Below are 14,936 nucleotides of genomic sequence, written 5' to 3' on the forward strand. Positions count from 1 at the left end.
TGCCTTCCTCGTTGATCCCCTGACGTGCACTCCAAGTCTCCCGAATTGCTTTCTTTCCAAAAATAACTCTCCCGAAGGTTTCATTCTGTTTGGACTCCATTTGATATTCCTTTTCTTCGAAACACTGAAACAAGGGAAAAAAACAGGAACCAACACTGGGCTTTGGGTTAATAGGTTAGTCCCAAAAATTATATAAAAGTGCTTAGTAAAGCCCATTAAACATCTAAGATGGATAATATAATAGCATGAATACTTCATAAATTATAGATACGTTGGAGACGTATCAGCATCCCCAAGCTTAATTCCTGCTCGTCCTCGAGTAGGTAAATGATAAAAGAAAGAATTTATGAAGTGTGAATGCTAGCAGGTGCACAAGTTTGATCAATGATAATTTCAATCACCTTTTCTAGCATCATTATATGTCATAACAGTAGCTCAACTCATAGAACTTTGCATGATCAAGTAACAAACTATTCACATGTTAAAGTAAAGATCATAAACTTTCTTGAAAACTAACAAATAATTCTCAGACGTCAAAAAATTGCAATTCATCTTATTTTCAGGAAGAGTCTATGTCAGAGCTTTGATTTAGCAAACTCCACATACTCAACTATCATATAGTCTTCCATGATTGCTACCACTCAAAGCATATTTTTTAGAACAAATAGCATCCATCGAACACAGAGAAAGATAGGGGCTTAATGTTTCGCCTCCCAACCTTTTACCTCAAGGGTAATGTCAACAGTAATAATTCATGCTCAAATATATTTGAATGGTCATATATGCTTAGATCTTTCCATCACATGATGCTTGCCAACTAAAGAGTGGGTTGGAATGAGAAGGAATACTACTGACTCTTGCATAAAAGTAAAAGATAGGCCCTTCGCAGAGGGAAGCAGGGATTTGCAGAGGTGCCAGAGCTCGAAGCAAAAACAGAGATGAAAATAATTTTGATAGGTATGCTTTCATTGTCAACATAACGACCAAGAGTTCCCAATATCTTCCATACTACATACATTATAGGCGGTTCCCAAACAGAAAGGTAAAGATTTTTACTCCCCCTCCACCAACAATCATCAATCCATGGCTTGCCCGAAACAACGGGTGCCTCCAACTAACATCAAACCTGGGGGAGTTTTGTTTGCAATTATTTTTTATTTGATTTCGATCTTTTGATCATGGGACTGGGCATCCCAGTTACCAGCCATTTTCTCGTGAATGATGAGCGGAGTCCACTCATCGTGAGAATAACCCACCTAGCATGGAAGATACTGCTAGCCCCTAGTCGCTACATGAGCGATTCGGGCATACAAAACAGATTATTATTTGAAGGTTTAGAGTTTGGCACATGCAAATTTACTTGGAACGGCAGGTAAATACCGCATATAGGTAGATATGGTGGACACTCATGGAAGAAACTTGGTTCAAGGAGTTTGGATGCACAAGCAGTATTCCCGCTTAGTACAGATATTTTGGCTAGCAAAGGATTCTAAATAGCAAGCACCACATGTTAGAGGATCCATAACAATATAACTTCTATACAAATATACCCAAGCATAACTCATTATGTTGTCTTCCTTGTCCAACTTCAACTAATTTGCTCAGGTTTGAAAATAATTAATGGGGCTCACAATCATAGAAGATGTCCAAGATAGTATATTTATATGTGAAATCTCTCTTCCTTCAATATTCTTTCATGAATTGTTCAAGTGACCAATACAATGCTTGCTAACCTTCAATAAATTTACCACCTCTACTTCTTATATGTGAAGGCATTACTCCCCATGGGATAAGCATATGAAACATATATAATTTCAGATTTATGACATTCAAATCATTCAACCATTTACTCATAGGATATAAGTGAAGCACACGAGTAAATGACAAACTACTCCAAAAAGATATAAGTGAAGATCAATGAGTAGTTAAATAATTATGTAGCTATGTGAAGACTCTCTACATTTAAGAATTTCAGATCTTGGTATTTTATTCAAACAGCAAGCAAAGCTAAAGAAAATAAAACGACGCTCCAAGCAAAACACATATCATGTGGTGAATAAAAATATAGCTCCAAGTAAAGTTACCGATGAACGAAGACGAAAGAGGGGATGCCATCCGGGGCATCCCCAAGCTTAGGCTCTTGGTTGTCCTTGAATATTACCTTGGGGTGCCTTGGGCATCCCCAAGCTTAGGCTCTTGCCACTCCTTATTCCATAGTCCATCGAATCTTTACCCAAAACTTGAAAACTTCACAACACAAAACTTAACAGAAAACTCATAAGCTCCGTTAGTGAAAGAAAAGAAAACACCACTTCAAGGTACTGTATTGAACTCATTATTTATTTATATTTGTGTTAAATCTACTGTATTCCAACTTCTCTATGGTTTATAAACTATTTTACTAGCCATAGATTCATCAAAATAAGCAAACAACACACGAAAAACAGAATCTGTCAAAAACAGAACAGTCTGTAGTAATCTGTAACTAACGCAAACTTCTGGAACTCAAAAAATTCTACCAAAATAGGACGTCCTAGATAATTTTATTATTGATCTTCTTCAATTGGAATCAGTATTTTATCACGTTCTGGTGATTTTAAACAATTGTTTTCGTGAACAGAAAGTTTCTGGAATTTTCAGCAAGATCAAATAACTATCATCCAAGAAGATCCTATATGTCTTACTTGGCACAAACACTAATTAAAAAACAAAACCACATCTAAACAGAGGCTAGATGGATTATTTATTCCTAAACAGAACCAAAAAGCAAGAAACTAAAATAAAATTGGGTCGCCTCCCAACAAGCGCTAACGTTTAACGCCCCTAGCTAGGCATGATGATTTCAATGATGCTCACATAAAAGATAAGAATTGAAACATAAAGAGAGCATCATGAAGAATATGGATAGCACATTTAAGTCTAACCCACTTCCTATGCATAGGTATTTTGTGAGCAAACAACTTATGGGAACAAGAATCAACTTGCATAGGAAGGTAAAACAAGCATAACTTCAAGATTTTAAGCACACAGAGAGGAAACTTGATATTATTGCAATTCCTACAAGCAAACATTCCTCCCTCATAATAATTTTCAGTAGCATCATGAATGAATTCAACAATATAACCAGCACCTAAAGCATTCTTTTCATGATCTACTAGCATAGAAATTTTATTACTCTCCACATAAGCAAAATTCTTCTCATTCGGAATAGTGGGAGTATCATAAGAGACTTGAATACTATAAATTGCTTCCACATTAAAAGAGTAATGTTCAGAGAAACGGTACTCATAATCATCACTACTCTTTATAGCATAAGTTTCATCACAAAAATCATCATAAGTAGCAACTTTGTTCTCATCATAATCAATTGAAACCTCTTCCTAAATAGTGGATACATCACTAAATAAAGTCATGACCTCCCCAAATCCACTTTCATAAATATTATAAGATTCAACATCCTCCAAAATAGTGGGATCATTACTTCCTAAAGTTGACACTCTTCCAAATCCACTTTCATCAATATAATCATCATAGGCAGAAGGCATGCTATCATCATAACAACTTTGCATATCAAAACTTGGGAGGCTAAAAATATCATCTTCATTAAACATAGCATCCCCAAGCTTGGGACAAACATTAATTTCAGCAAATATATTCTCAAAAACATCATCTTCATCAAACATAGCATCCCCAAGCTTGGGCCTTTTCATATCATAAGCATAATCACTCTCATTATTAATAGTATGGATAGCACCAATAGTATAGCAATTATCATATTCTTCCAAGCAAGTTCCAAAAAGATTTTCAAGATCATAAGAAGTATCATTATCTTCCCAATCATAATCATCACAACAAGCAATAGGCATAACGAGATCATCATCAAGTGCATCATCTTCCACAATTATTTTTGATTCATTTTCATGGGGCACAACAATAATAGGAGCAACATTATTTGGGAGAGATATCTTTTTACCTCTCTTCCTTTTTCTTTTCTTCTTCTTCACCTCATGTGTGGGTTAAATCCTCTTTTTGGAGCTCCTTATTAATGAGATTGGTTGAATAGAAGGCTCCTCCTCGTTACCTGATTCATCATAAGAAATAATAGGAGAATATTGGGAAGTCTCTTCCCTTTCGTTAGCATTCTCTTCATCTTCTATTTGTTTTCTTTTCTTTATGTAATTGGCAATATAAGGATTTTCAATGCAACTCACCGCACAATACATATAAATTTCTTCTAGATCAAAATGAAGAACTCTATCAAGGGCAAATTCTGGAATAACCTTAGTTATACGTTTCATTTCGTCATAACCCAAGAGCAAACTAAGTTCATTATGATGTGCAAGGGAAATCAAGTCATCACAATTTTTGGACACGATACGATCATGAAACAATTTGCATTGGGTACTAAAATGATCACGTTCATTGCAAAGTTCACAAGTACGGCTAAGAAAGTTTAAATTTCAGCACAAACATCTAGCCTCTCTTGCAACCATTTAGTTTCTAAGTGCTTATGCCTCTTGCAATATCTATCTTCCCTATTTGGTGTGTACTTGCAAACCCAATGCACTTCACAAAAATTGAAATGTTTATAGGAGACATTTTCATCATGACTAGTGCAATCATCGTTAGTACCATGGATATTCAAGGAGTTCATACTAACAACATTGCAATCATGCTCATCATTCAAAGATTTAGTAACAAACATTTTAATGCATTGTTCTTCTAACACTTTGGCACAATTTTCCTTTCCATCATACTCACGAAAGATATTAAAAAGGTGAAGCGTATGTGGCAAACTTAATTCCATTTTTTGTGGTTTTCTTTTATAGACTAACTAGTGATAAAACAAGAAACAAAAAGATTCGATTGCAAGATCTAAAGATATACCTTCAAGCACTCACCTCCTCGGCAACGGCGCCAGAAAAGAGCTTGATGTCTACTACACAACCTTCTTCTTGTAGACGTTGTTGGGCCTCCAAGTGCAGAGGTTTGTAGGACAGTAGCAAATTTCCCTCAAGTGGATGACCTAAGGTTTATCAATCTGTGGGAGGCGTAGGATGAAGATGGTCTCTCTCAAACAACCCTGCAACCAAATAACAAAGAGTCTCTTGTGTCCCCAACACACCCAATACAATGGTAAATTGTATAGGTGCACTAGTTCGGCGAAGAGATGGTGATACAAGTGCAATATGGATGGTAGATATAGGTTTTTGTAATCTGAAATTATAAAAACAGCAAGGTAACAAGCGATAAAAGTGAGCACAAACGGTATTGCAATGCTAGGAAACAAGGCCTAGGATTCATACTTTCACTAGTGCAAGTTCTCTCAACAATAATAACATAATTGGATCATATAACTATCCCTCAACATGCAACAAAGAGTCACTCCAAAGTCACTAATAGCGGAGAACAAACGAAGAGATTATGGTAGGGTACGAAACCACCTCAAAGTTATTCTTTCCGATCAATCCATTGGGCTATTCCTATAAGTGTCACAAACAGCCCTAGAGTTCGTAGTAAAATAACACCTTAAGACACACATCAACCAAAACCCTAATGTCACCTAGATACTCCAATGTCACCTCAAGTATCTGTGGGTATGATTATACGATATGCATCACACAATCTCAGATTCATCTATTCAACCAACACATAGAACCTCAAAGAGTGCCCCAAAGTTTCTACCGGAGAGTCAAGACGAAAACGTGTGCCAACCCCTATGCATAGGTTCATGGGCGGAACCCGCAAGTTGATCACCAAAACATACATCAAGTGAATCAATAGAATAACCCATTGTCACCACGGTCATCCCACGCAAGACATACATCAAGTGGTCTCAAATCATTAAAGACTCAATCCGATAAGATAACTTCAAAGGGAAAACTCAATCCATTACAAGAGAGTAGAGGGGGAGAAACATCATAAGATCCAACTACAATAGCAAAGCTCGCGATACATCAAGATCATATCACCTCAAGAACACGAGAGAGAGAGAGAGATCAAAGACATAGCTACTGGTACATACCCTCACCCCGAGGGTGAACTACTCCCTCCTCGTCATGGAGAGCGCCGGGATGATGAAGATGGCCACCGGTGAGGGATCCCCCCCTCCGGCAGGGTGCCGGAACAGGGTGTCGATTGGTTTTTGGTGGCTACAGAGGCTTGCGGCGGCGAAACTCCCGATCTATTCTGTTCCCCGAAGGTTTTAGGGTATATTGGTATATATAGGAGGAAGAAATACGTCAGGGGAGCCACGAGGGGCCCACGAGGGTGGAGGGCGCGCCCAGCGAGTGGGCGCGCCCCTGCCTCATGCCTTCCTCGTTGATCCCCTGACGTGCACTCCAAGTCTCCCGGATTGCTTTCTTTCCAAAAATAACTCTCCCGAAGGTTTCATTCCGTTTGGACTCCATTTGATATTCCTTTTCTTCGAAACACTGAAACAAGGGAAAAACAGGAACTGGCACTGGGCTCTGGGTTAATTGGTTGGTCCCAAAAATCATATAAAAGTGCTTAGTAAAGCCCATTAAACATCTAAGATGGATAATATAATAGCATGAATACTTCATAAATTATAGATATGTTGGAGACGTAACACACGCGCGTCATCCCCGCCAATTGCGCCGAGGCCGCCCCAAATCGGTACCCTTTCTTTGTCGACTACTTCTCCTGCGGGCTCTGTCCCCCTTTCTCCGATTTCTTCAGTGACGTCATGCACACCTACGGCTTCCACCTTTTGGATTTTACTCAAATGTTGTGGCATGCATGGCTCTTTTCGCGCACCTCTGCGAGGGCTTAGCCGGGGTGCATCCCAACACGGCGCTCTTCCGCCACTACTTCTCCCCTCGGATCCAACCGGGGGCACCATTTTCGGTTGTGTCACCTAGATCCCAAGGTCCAAGGGGGCGTACCCGGAGGGCGCCATGAAGGAGAGGTGGGAAGAATGGCGGGGACGGTGGTGCTGGATTGAGGAGAAGGACCCGCCGAACTTTTGCCAGGTCCGCAAAGTGCCGCCGGTCCGCAGAAGCGATTGGAGCGATGTCGATGCTGACGACGCGAAGCTTACGGTCGCCACCACCAGGATTCTCCGCCTCACCGAGGCCGGGCTCACCCTTGAGATGATCGGGGCGGATTTCATCCGGCGCCGAGTCGCTCCGCTGCATAACAAGGGGAGGCCGGCCTGGCTCTTTACAAACGCCGCCGACATCATGAGGCTTTGCCCCGGCCTCGACCATAACTTCACGGTGATGGGGCATGCCCACTTCTGCCAGCGACTCTTCCAGCTCGATGTGAACCGCGACGGCGAGGTCGAGCGGACCGGCAAGGCCGCGAGGGCCGCTGCGAAGGCCGGCAAGGTCGCCAAGGGGCCCTTGTTCAAGTTGCCGGCCGGAGTGGTTCCGCTTAGCAACAACTCACGCCGGACCGACATCATCGCCATGATGTCGGATTTCAACGCGCACGGCCTTGACCCGAGCTGGGTCGAGCCGGAGGAAATTCAAGTGCAGGAGTTCTTCGACACCTTGCACGAGGGATACGTCACCGCCGAGCCGCGGCTCGTCCAGGACACCACCCAGGCAGAGCTCGACTACATCGCTGCCAGGGCGATGGAGGCGAAGCTTGCCGAGGAGGCCGGCAGTGCCGGTGGCGTGGAGGACAAGGCCGCGGCAGAGGCGGAGGAGAAGGAGCTCACCCAGTGGGCGGAGGCCACTGTGGAGGTCAGCAGCGCCGGCACCGGGGCTCCTCTCGTTGAGGAGGTGGTCGACGAGTCGTCGGAGGAGGAGGCTGAGGCTATTGACCCTCCGGTCACGGGGAGAGGGCGAGTCCTGCGGCGGGCCACTTCCGGCGAGCCGGTACGGCCCGTCAAGGCCGCGCGACGGCCAATGTCTCCGGAGGAGTCCGCGCGTCAGACGAGGGCCGCGGCGGCGAAGAAGGTCGTCAAGGCCGCGGTGGCGAAGAAAAAAGCATCTGCCTCCTCTTCATCCAATTGCGCGCAGACTCTGCCCTCCTCCCCTCCTCCGGTGGAGGTCGACGCGGGGGTCACCTTTGACTTCGGGTCCCTCAGCCCAAGGAGGAAGAGGAAGGCAACAGAGGAGGAGGCGGATGACGAGTAAGTATCTTGCTCTTTTCTGTCATCTCCGTCTCCTCAATCTGTGCCGCATGTCTTGACTTGCTTTCATCTTTGCAGGGACGCGGAGACGCTGGCCCAGAGGGTGAAGAGGGCCAAGGCCTCGGCGGGTGGCCAGCCCCCGGCTGGTACTTCAAGGGCGCCACTGGTGGTGTTGAGCAGCCCGGACAGCAGCCCCCGGCGCAGCCCCCAGCGTAAGTTCATCGCTCACCCCTCGTCGACATGTCTCAGGGGTATGATACTTTGGTGCTGACCTTGCCGTGTATGCAGGAGGAGAGCAGCAGCAGGAGGAGCCACAGAGGGCTACTCTCAACAAGCTGCCCGCATCAACCACGCCGCCCCGAGGGGCGTCCCCGGCAAAGGCGCCAAGCACCGAGCCCACGCACATGGAGGAGGAGGAGGAGAACTTGGGCGCTGGTGGCTTCGCCTCGGCGCCAAATGTTGGCGGGGAGGGGGCTTCTGCTTCCCAGCCCGGCACTGGTAAGCCGCTCGCCTTTCGTCCCTCTTCTTTTTATTCTTTTTGAATCTTGGTCTTGGCTTCACCTCACCCTCTTCTTGATATCCAGATCCTCCATCGGCGGACCAGAAGGACATAGACGCCATCATCGAGGACGTTGCCAAGGACGCCGCGACAGAAGCTGAGAAGGTCGCTGCCGAGGAGTCCGCCAAGGGTGCTGCCGAAGACGCCGCCAAGGGGCCTACCGGGGAGCCCGGCAAGGGGCCTACCGGAGAGGCCGGCAAGGCCGCCACCAAGGAGGAGGTGGTCGATGAGCAGCCTTCCTCCTCTGCTGCCTCCGGCTCCGGCAGGTATCTGAGGGTGACCGACGACCTCTTCGTCCACCTCCTAGGGGCGTCCAGCTCCAGGGCGCCCGTTGAGGGAGAGGTGTTCAACGAAGAGGTGCTTGCCGCCGCCGGGCTCGAGGTCGTCGACGAGCCGAGTGCCGGTGGCGACGGCTCTCAGGAGGAGCGACTTCTCCAGGCCATGGTCACCAATTTCCGAAAGCTCCAGGTGCTCCACCGCGCCCGCCTGGACAAGGCCAAGTCCAGGATGGCAACGGTGGACAAGGCGGAGGCGGACCTCAAGGTGCGCGTCGCCGAGGCGCGGACTTGGTTCCGCCAAGCTAGCGAAGAGTTGAAGGCCGCCCAGGACGAGCTGGCCAAGCGCGACGTGGAGCTCACCATGAAGCTGGCCGACATCGAGAAGGCCCAGGACACGGCGGAGGGCTTGGCCGCTGCAGCCGAGGCCGCTCGGACCAAGCACCAGGCCGCGCAGGAGGAGGACCTTGCCAAACGCGAGGCGGACCTTGACGCCAAACTCCACGCCAAGGACGAGGAGGTGGAAAAACTTCTCGTGCAGCGGACCCAGGAGCTGGAGTAGAAGCACAGGGAGGCGCTCGATGCCCAGGCTCTGGTTCACGCCGGCAAGGTGAAGGAGCTGGAGGTGGAGCGGGACGGGCTGAAGGAGCAGGCCCTGAAACTGTCCCAGGAGAAGGACATGCTCAATGGCGCCCTGACGGAGGCGCATGGCGCGGCCGTCAGCAGGGCCGGGAGCTCTTCGAGGCCAACAACTCCATCAAAGACCTCAAGCTGAAGCCGGAGGGCCTCGAGGAGATGCTCTTAGAGGCCAAGGCTCGGGAGGAGACCCTGTCCAAGGATCTGGAGGCCGAGAAGCTGCAGCGGAGGAACGAGGCCGCCAGTCACAAGGATTTCGTGGAGGGCGAGAATCGCTGGATCAGCCGCCTCGAGGACGTCGCCGGCAGGATCACCACGCAGCTGGCTACCATGGGGATGCCAAATGTGAGGTACGCCCCAGACCGCAGCGGGACTACCAACGCCAAGCTGACCCTATTCTTCGAGGGTGTTCTCGGGGCCCTGGAGCAGTTCCACTCCAACAGGGCGGCTTCACTGGCCGAAGAGAACCGAAGGCTCTTCCGGGGTGCCATGACCAAGGTCCTCACCAAGGTGGCATACTAGAACCCCACCCTTGACTTCGACGTCGCACTGGAGAGCTTGCCGGAGGGTACTGACCTCGCGCCGCTCAAGGAGCGTATCGAGCCCATCATCAGCCTCATCAACGGAATTCAAAGGGTGGAGGGCCAGCGCTGGGATTAGGCACCCCGTTTCTTATCACTGCTGCAGGTTCATGACCAAGACAATTTCTATCTTTAGTTAGAACCGCAGCAACAATTTGATGTAAGATAACTCTGCAGTACTTTTGATATTATGCATGTTATTTTCCTGTTTGATTTTACTTTGTATGTCCACCCTACGTTAATGGGTAGGCTTGCCGGCGCGTAGACCCAGGGCGGCATCTTGAGGACGGATCCCCATTGGCCTGCCGGGTGTGCTTGCTGCCGGGCAAACCACCTCACCGCCCCCGATGTGGCCGCTCGAACTGTCGAGCTTGACTCGAGTCAGAATCGAGAGCGTTGCCAAGCTGCAGAAGGCTACCCTGCCACTCTCGACGCGGCCGCTTGAGCTGTTGAGTGGACTCGAAACAGAACAAGGGCGTTGCCAATTGCGGGAGGGCCCCTTTGCGTGCAGGTTTTCTATACATAGGCAGGATCTCCGAGGACGATAACCTTATGTATAAAAGGAAATAGCCCAAGGCTCTGAATGACTTAGCTTTTCTGTCGCCGCGCTGGCATCCTTCGCGCTTGCAGGCGGCGCAGTTTCCTCCTGGTCGTCTTCTTCTTTAGAGGCCATGGCGATGAAGAACTGCTAGGCTAACTACTAGACCAGATTCTCACAATCGCGCCCCTACCTGGCGCGCCAAAGATGTCGGTGGGAAACGACACCTATGGGATCACAAGAATCCCTACTATGGTTGCCGGGGCGCGGGGTTGTGAGAAGAGCAGGATTAGCAGTCAACACAAGGATCGTTTACCCAGGTTCGGACCGCGAGAATGCGTATTACCTTAGTCCTGCTTTGGTGTGTATTTGAGAGAGTTCTTGAGCTCTCGAACTAGCTATGGTGGCTGCGTAGTTCAAAAGAGCCGAATCCCTCTCCAGTATGCCAAGGGCCTCCTTTTATAGTCGAAAGGGGCTGCCACAGTGGCACACAGGAGGTGGAAAGGCCTACAGTGCTACGAGCTTATCGCTCGTGTTACAGGACAAGACGCATTTAATGCGTAGCTTAGGTGTCCCTTAGCTTTATTGGGGGCGGGAACGAGGCCCGTCCCGTCCGTTGCCGCCTCCCCATGCTTCGACACGCACCCAGGCCAGCGGTGCATGCGGCGCCATGTAGGCAGGCAGGCAGTTGAGGTGGCGCGGTGGTAGGGTCTTCACGAAGATCTGCATGCCACCACGCAGGTGCTTGCTGAGTCGGCGTAGAGGCCGCCCGTCGCCACGCAGGTGCCTGCCCAGCTGGTTGAGCTAGCAGCTGCTTGGGGACGGCGGTGGAGTCTTGGTCGACGCGGGCCTGGCTGTGGCCCCGCTGACGCCCTCAACAAGGACCTTGCCGGGGGCCCGGCAAGGGTCTTGCCGTGGCGTTGTAGTCTTCCCCGGCAAGGCGCTTGCCGGGGGTCTTGTGGATCTCCTCGGCAAGGATCCCGCTGAGGGTCGCCGTCTTCTGGTCCTCATCTGATCTCATATCCCTATGGTCTTGACAAAGATTTGCATGCTACCATGGAGGTGCCTCCTGAGCCCTAGTTCCAATGTGGTTGGTTGAGTTGGAACCTGTGGGCTCAAGGGCGGCTCACTCTGTTAGCATCGGGCAAGTTGCCCCGGCAAGGCTTTTGCCGGGGCCACAGAGGCTGCCCCGGCAAGGGCCTTGCCGGGGGAGTCCACCTCGCCCTCTCGCTCTCTGGTATCTTTCGTCTTGGCGTTGCCTTGGCCATCTTGTGCTTCGGATTCTCTCCAGCTCCATACCTCTGCCCTGCTTAGTGTGGTCGTGGCACGCGGCTCCGACTGCCCGTGCACAAGTAAAGGGGTACAAAGGTGTGCCCCTACTTTTGTACACCGACAATGCTAGAATTGTATTAACCGGAAACTTAGTACATGTGTGAATACATAGACAAAACAGAGTTCCCTAGTATGCCTCTACTTGACTAGCTCGTTAATCAAAGATGGTTAAGTTTCCTGACCATGGACATGTGTTGTCATTTGATGAATGGGATCACATCATTAGAGAATGATGTGATGGACAAGACCCATCCGTTAGCTTAGCATTATGATCATTTAGTTTTATTGCTATTACTTTCTTCATGACTTATACATATTCCTCTGACTATGAGATTATGCAACTCCCGAATACCGGAGGAACACCTTGTGTACTATCAAATGTCACGACGTAATTGGGTGATTATAAAGATGCTCTACAGGTGTCTTCGATGGTGTTTGTTGAGTTGGCATAGATCGAGATTAGGATTTTCACTCCGAGTATCGGAGAGGTATCTCTGGGCCCTCTCGGTAATACACATCACTATAAGCCTTGCAAGAAATGTGACTAATGAGTTGGTTACGGGATGATGCGTTACGGAACGAGTAAAGAGGCTTGCTGGTAACGAGATTGAACTAGGTATGATGATACCGACAATCGAATCTCGGGCAAGTGACATACCGATGACAAAGGGAATAACGTATGTTGTTATGCTGTTTGACCGATAAAGATCTTCGTAGAATATGTAGGAGCCAATATGAGCATCCAGGTTCCGCTATTGGTTATTGATAGGAGATGCGTCTCGGTCATCTCTACATAGTTCTTGAACCCATAGGGTCCGCACGCTTAACGTTCAATGACGATTTCTATTATGAGTTATGTGTTTTGATGACCGAAGTTTGTCCGGAGTTCTGGATGAGATCACGGACATGACGAGGAGTCTCGAAATGGTCGACATGTAAAGGTTGATATATTGGACGAAGATATTCGGACACCGGCAAGGTTTCGGGACGTTTCGGATATCGGGGAACCGAGGGGTTACCGGAACCCCCCGGGGAAGTTATGGGCCTTAATGGGCCATAAGGGAGTAGGAGAGGGCAGCCCACAGGGTGGCGCCCCCCCCCCCCCTAGGGAGTTCGAATTGGACTCGGGGGATGGGGCGCGGCCCCCTCTTTCCTCTCCTTCTCCCTCTCCTTCCCTCCTTCCCCCTCTTGGAATAAAAAAGGGAGTCCAACTAGGATTGGGAATCCTAGTTGGACTCCCCCTTGGCACGCCCCCTCATGGCCGCCAACCTCCTCCCTCTCCTCCTTTATATACGGGGGCGGGGGCACCACAAAGGCAGATCAATTGTTTCTTATCCGTGTGCGGTGCCCTCCTCCACAGTTTACCACCTCGGTCATATTGTCGTAGTGCTTAGGCGAAGCCCTGCACGGATCACATCATCAACACCGTCACCACGCTGTCGTGCTGACGAAACTCTCCCTCGACCCTCTACTGGATCAAGAGCTCGAGGGACGTCATCGAGCTGAACGTGTGTTGAACACGGAGGTGCCGTATGTTCGGTACTTGGATCGGTTGGATCGTGAAGACGTTCGACTACATCAACCACGTTAACTAAACGCTTCCGCTTTCAGTCTACGAGGGTACGTGGACACACTCTCCCCTTTCGTTGCTATGCATCTCCTAGATAGATCTTGCGTGATCGTAGGAAATTTTTTGAATTACTACGTTCCCCAACATATGGAAGCACTGAAATAGGCGCTGTCAGTTTCTCTCCGCCCTCGCCAAGTTCGGCCTCACCGATCATGTCGACGGCTCGCCGGCGCATGCTACATCCGACTAGGCACTCAACTATGACGCCCTCGTGGTATAACGCCACCGTGACGCCGTCGACCTTGGAGATCGTCCAGGAGCGCAAGAACTCGGCGTACACCATATGGCGCTTGCATCACCTAACTCCTTGATGAATTTCACAGTTTTCTCCAGGGAGATCTTTCCATCGTTGAGTACACTTCTCGGCTCAAGCAGATGGCTGACACCCTTCGGGACCTCAGCCATCACATCAAGGACCACGACCTCGTCCACAACGTCCTCCGCGGCCTCGACGAGCGCTTCCAGCACGCCGTTCCCCACATGACGAGTGGACGTCAGCCCTCCTTCATCAAGATGTGCTCCTTCCTCCAACTCGAGGAGCAGCCCCTCAGCCGCCAGGCGCGCGTCACCGCGCGCACCGCGCTCATCACCCAGGCCAGCACCTACTACGCGGGGCGTCCTCCGGCGTCGGCGCCGGCGCCCGCTCCGGCCTCCTTCAACCCGACCCTCCTTGGCCCTCTGCCCCACGCCGCCGGCAGCTCGGCCAGCTCCTCCGGGGTGCGCGGTGTTGGCGCCGCCTCCTCGCCGCAACGCCCTTCTTCTACCTCTTGCCTCACTCAAGGAGAAACTCCACACACACGCACACATGCACCAAGGAAGAACACACAAGCTTTGCCAAGAGGCTCCCTTGATGATCACACGGTGGCTACATTGTTTTCCAGCCCTCTCGGCCTCTTTCTCATTGTTTGATATGCAACATATATACAAGGGGCTGGCCTCACACACCTACTAACTAGCCGCCAGGTTCGGCCACTAACTCCACGTAGCGCACGCCCAGGTAACTACCCTAAAATCCCTCCCAGCTAACACATGCAGCCACTAACTAACCCGTGCATGCATTTGACTCGATTAAACACAATATTGTTGTAGCTTGCATGCACACTCGCCACGATCCGGCCACCACACGGCCGGCTTATTGCCATCACTCACCCCCTAAGCCATGACATCGTCGTTGTCGGAGTTGTTGCAGCTCCCGTCGTTGATGTCGCCACGACCGTGACCCAGCCCGCGGACCCGACCTGGCGCAACAACGCCGGTCACACCGTGCTCCGTCACGACTCC

Source organism: Triticum aestivum, chromosome 3D (assembly GCF_018294505.1).
Source record: "Triticum aestivum cultivar Chinese Spring chromosome 3D, IWGSC CS RefSeq v2.1, whole genome shotgun sequence".
In the NCBI taxonomy this organism is placed as follows: domain Eukaryota; kingdom Viridiplantae; phylum Streptophyta; class Magnoliopsida; order Poales; family Poaceae; genus Triticum; species Triticum aestivum.